Source organism: Oncorhynchus mykiss, chromosome 11 (genome assembly GCF_057628025.1).
Source record: "Oncorhynchus mykiss isolate SJ-2025 chromosome 11, ASM5762802v1, whole genome shotgun sequence".
Classification (NCBI taxonomy): Eukaryota; Metazoa; Chordata; class Actinopteri; order Salmoniformes; family Salmonidae; genus Oncorhynchus; species Oncorhynchus mykiss.
Genome location: NC_143032.1, coordinates 57,325,822 through 57,331,336, shown reverse-complemented (window position 1 = coordinate 57,331,336; position 5,515 = coordinate 57,325,822).

Here is a 5,515-nt window from a genome sequence, read left to right as displayed (position 1 = left end):
ACCTGTGGACGTCGGGCCCTCATACCACCCTCATGGAGTCTGTTTCTGACCGTTTGAGCAGACACATGCACATTTGTGGCCTGTCTCCTGGTAGCGCCTCCATGCTCTGGACACTACGCTGACAGACACAGCAAACCTTCTTGCCACAGCTCGCATTGATGTGCCATCCTGGATGAGCTGCACTACCTGAGCCACTTGTGTGGGTTGTAGACTCCGTCTCATGCTACCACTAGAGTGAAAGCACCGCCAGCATTCAAAAGTGACCAAAACATCAGCCAGAAAGCATAGGAACTGAGAAGTGGTCTGTGGTCACCACCTGCAGAACCACTCCTTTATTGGGGGAGTCTTGCTAATTGCCTATAATTTACACCTGTTGTCTAATCGATTTACACAACAGCATTTGAAATGTATTGTCAATCGGTGTTGCTTCCTAAGTTTGATTTCACAGAAGTGTGATTGACTTGGAGTTACATTGTGTTGTTTAAGTGTTCCCTTAATTTTTTTGAGCAGTGAATTTCCACGAGTCTGGGAGAGAACATATAGCCCTAGATGATGCTGTTGGTTCATGGATTGTGGTGGCCGGCTCACAGTTAGCCTACAATTATAGAAAATGTGTATTTGATTTTGATAGCCTAGTAATAGGGAATTTTTATATTTAATAATAATTTAATAATAATTAATTAGCTACACAGAATATTTCACCATCCATCTCCTCTGTCTCCTTCATTCCTTACTCGAGCGCTCAGACGGGCTCTCTGTTTCATTGCGAAAAACATGTTGCTATCGATGTTCCTGGAACAGATTTCACTGGGTTTCCCAAATTAAGCACTGGTTAGCTGCAAGAACAGGGTTGGAGAGCCCATGCCATGCAGAATTTGGGTTGAATATCATCTGATGCGCAGTGAGAGCATCCTCCTCAAACAGTGGTTGATGCATGGACTGAACTAAGTGTTCTTATATTTATTTTTCAGCTGCTCGTATTAAGCACAGCTCCACTTTAAAAACAAAGTAGCCTACAGGGCTACAGACCGGCGGGAAAGCTTGTAACCTCCATTCGCTATTCGAGTGCATACGGATGACATGTCTTTCTTACCCTGTCCCTGTTTGATAACGGGCCATTCTAAATTTAAACTCATTTTACATATTAGTAAAGACAGATTCAATTGTGAAAATATGATCACTTAATGAGAGAACAGCTGTGCAGTCTGAGGCAATGATCAGAGCTCAAGTTTGTTTTGCGACATTCTCAAATCATCAATAGCCTATAGTCGCACCATGCAGCCCATATATGGTTTGATTTCTAAGACATTCTAAGGTTTGTATCATTCACAACTAAAGTTGCCAAATAACTCTAAATCCAGCATATATAGGACCTGTTTCAAATTATTGCTTTACGCTCAACATAGCCACTTCATATGCACACTCACTCCGGAATGGAAATTATTATTAATATTATTTTTTATTCAGCTAAGTTCAATTATATTATTTTTACTATAAAATCATATAATATAAAATACTGGCACCACCTTATAAGCGTATCTTGTCTGATAAATTAACAAGCCTACAACCTATGGCTTGGAGCATAGCCAGATAACATGCAGTAGGCCAATTCATCTTCTCTTCTGAATTCTTTTCTTCTTCATATCATAAAGTTTCTTTAGACCTGACTAAAATAAATGATAGATTTATTGTGATGGTGTATAGTAAACTGATTTCTTAGACTTTTCCAAATGTAGATGTTCCAAAGGCACGCATCAGCGGCTTGTAGGCTATGCAGCTTCTAGGCCTATGCATGGAGGTGTGGAGATGCTAAACTTGTTTATGTTCATTAGCGGTCATATACCTTGAGATCGGCAGTCTTTTGAATGACAATAACCGGCTGACAAAATGTCATGACTGCCACAGCCCTAGTCTAGAGTTTTACCTGGTTAGATTACCAGAGAATTCTATTTGCCCCACCACTCTGGGACCTCTGGTGCCACCTCTGGAATGTTAAAAGTAATGTCATCCATTATTAAGTGCACAGGTGCAGAATAGCTTCTAGTCTGGAGGACGTCCTCACTATCTAGCTTTCATATGAGAATGTGGTATGGGAACACTAAATGGAGGACTTAGTTAGGGGCTCTGCTGGCTAGAATAACTAATAGCCCTGCAGATGAAAGGAGCAGAGGTTTTTCCTCATCTCTGTTATCCCTTGTCCTCTCTCCTCAAGGGGCAGCCAGAGCGGCTGGAAATGTAATAGGATATCTTATATGCCAAACATCACTATGCTGAGTGAGTATAAACACAGGAGGAGATATGTCCTATTAATATGAGACAATTAAGATTTGAATGACATGTTGGGCACATTCCATTTCCAGGTGGAAACATTTCAAGTCCCAATAGCCCTACTTTCTTGTCTCCACATTCTACTTTTGCCCTCCCTCTGGCTTTGTAATGTAAACGCTGGCAGTTAATGTTTTCAAGATGCTATCTCAAGGATTGGGGAGTAATTCAGTACGGAGGGAGATTTCATGATAGAGAAAAACCCAGAATATCTCTGTCCTCTTTGGCTTCGCTGGTCTTTTTCTATCTCAAGTATCACTTTGAAATCAAGGAAAGTGTTTCTGTATTGTAGACGTTGATTCGATTTAAAGAAATGTGGTTAGAGTATGGCTGAATCAGACACAGGTAGACAGCATCCTCCGAATATTCCTCAACAGTACTCAATTACTAGTGCATGATACCATTATTCAGATGAATCTTTTAATCTGAATGGAGATGTCATGACCCAGTCCTAGATACTGATCACTTTTCTTGAAAGGAAATCTATTTGACTGATAATGATGGACCCATTGTTAATTTAACCAGGCAAGTCAGTTAAAGAACAAATTCTAATTTACAATGACAGCCTACCTGGGAACAGTGGGGTTAACTGCCTTGTTCAGGGGCAGAATGACAGATTTGTACCTTGTCAGCTTGAGGATTCAATCCAGCAACCTTTTGCAACCGCTCTAACCACTAGGCTACCTGCCGTTTACAGGTGCGCGTTGTTGTCTAGCATTTTTACCTCATTTAACCTCACAGTCACAGCTTCTTACAGCCTATAGTAAGTACATCAATATACATCATTTATGGCAATGGAAAATGTTATATTTACTTTTTGTAAGGAAGAATCAGAATCAGATCCAGAACTTTAATTATGGGTACCAGTAAACCTGTTGTCACTCATCAGTGGTGCTGACATCTTCAGCTTTTTGTGGAGCTCAGGGACCTCATGTGACTTTATTGCTCTTCTGCACTCCATCCATGTCGTAGTCATGTGCTCCATTTAGTTTTGTTGTGACATTACATTTTGTAATGACACAAGGGCTGACCAATTCTGATCGTTTTTCCACTAATTGGTCTTTTGACCAGTCACATCAGATCTTTTCACATCAGATATTATTCAGAGCTGATTGGTCAGAAGACATATTAGTGAATAAAAGATCAGAACTGGACTGCCTGCCCTCCAGCCACTGTGAGAATGGATGGAGGTGGATAGGGAGGAAAGGGAGAGAGATCAATATTGCATCTTCTGTAAAACATTCTCCGCACAAATAAATCAGCGGGTGAGATTATCCTTGGAGCAGAGAACAGATGCATTTAATCAATTGGAGATCAGGATTTTGTATCGATCTCTCTCCGTATGCATGTTGGACATTATTGAACTGCCTTGTTTCTGGCAATTCTTCTGGATCTCAGTCAATCCCTATCTCTTTCTGGGGGATTGAAGACCAGCATCCAGGAAGTATGGAGGGCATGCTTAGCAAGAGACTGGTAGACTATCCAGTGAGAGTTAACATGGGAGTTAAGGAAGAAGTTAAGTTGTTAAAATAAATACATTTGCACCCAAATAAACAGACATAATGAAATACAGTGCGACCATCTGTGTACTAATGATCAAGAATGAGATGAGTGAGAGACAAGCTGGTTTGTGTATGTGTGCGTGCATGCGTGCATTAGCGCGTGTGTGAAATAGAACAAACAAAGGCTCTTTCATAACTAAATGAAATTGCTTAGAGATTGAACTGAATTTGACACATTTTATTTTTTGACAACCATATATACAGTGCCTTGCGAAAGTATTCGGCCCCCTTGAACTTTTAGACCTTTTGCCACATTTCAGGCTTCAAACATAAAGATATAAAACTGTATTTTTTTGTGAAGAATCAACAGCAAGTGGGACACAATCATGAAGTGGAACGACATTTATTGGATATTTCAAACTTTTTTAACAAATCAAAAACTGAAAAATTGGGCGTGCAAAATTATTCAGCCCCCTTAAGTTAATACTTTGTAGCGCCACCTTTTGCTGCGATTACAGCTGTAAGTCGCTTGGGGTATGTCTCTATCAGTTTTGCACATCGAGAGACTGAAATTTTTTCCCATTCCTCCTTGCAAAACAGCTCGAGCTCAGTGAGGTTGGATGGAGAGCATTTGTGAACAGCAGTTTTCAGTTCTTTCCACAGATTCTCGATTGGATTCAGGTCTGGACTTTGACTTGGGCATTCTAACACCTAGATATGTTTATTTTTGAACCATTCCATTATAGATTTTGCTTTATGTTTTGGATCATTGTCTTGTTGGAAGACAAATCTCCGTCCCAGTCTCAGGTCTTTTGCAGACTCCATCAGGTTTTCTTCCAGAATGGTCCTGTATTTGGCTCCATCCATCTTCCCTGTCCCTGCTGAAGAAAAGCAGGCCCAAACCATGATGCTGCCACCACCATGTTTGACAGTGGGGATGGTGTGTTCAGCTGTGTTGCTTTTACGCCAAACATAACGTTTTGCATTGTTGCCAAAAAGTTCAATTTTGGTTTCATCTGACCAGAGCACCTTCTTCCACATGTTTGGTGTATCTCCCAGGTGGCTTGTGGCAAACTTTAAACGACACTTTTTATGGATATCTTTAAGAAATGGCTTTCTTCTTGCCACTCTTCCATAAAGGCCAGATTTGTGCAATATACGACTGATTGTTGTCCTATGGACAGAGTCTCCCACCTCAGCTGTAGATCTCTGCAGTTCATCCAGAGTGATCATGGGCCTCTTGGCTGCATCTCTGATCAGTCTTCTCCTTGTATGAGCTGAAAGTTTAGAGGGACGGCCAGGTCTTGGTAGATTTGCAGTGGTCTGATACTCCTTCCATTTCAATATTATCGCTTGCACAGTGCTCCTTGGGATGTTTAAAGCTTGGGAAATCTTTTTGTATCCAAATCCGGCTTTAAACTTCTTCACAACAGTATCTCGGACCTGCCTGGTGTGTTCCTTGTTCTTCATGATGCTCTCTGCGCTTTTAACGGACCTCTGAGACTATCACAGTGCAGGTGCATTTATACGGAGACTTGATTACACACAGGTGGATTGTATTTATCATCATTAGTCATTTAGGTCAACATTGGATCATTCAGAGATCCTCACTGAACTTCTGGAGAGAGTTTGCTGCACTGAAAGTAAAGGGGCTGAATAATTTTGCCCGCCCAATTTTTCAGTTTTTG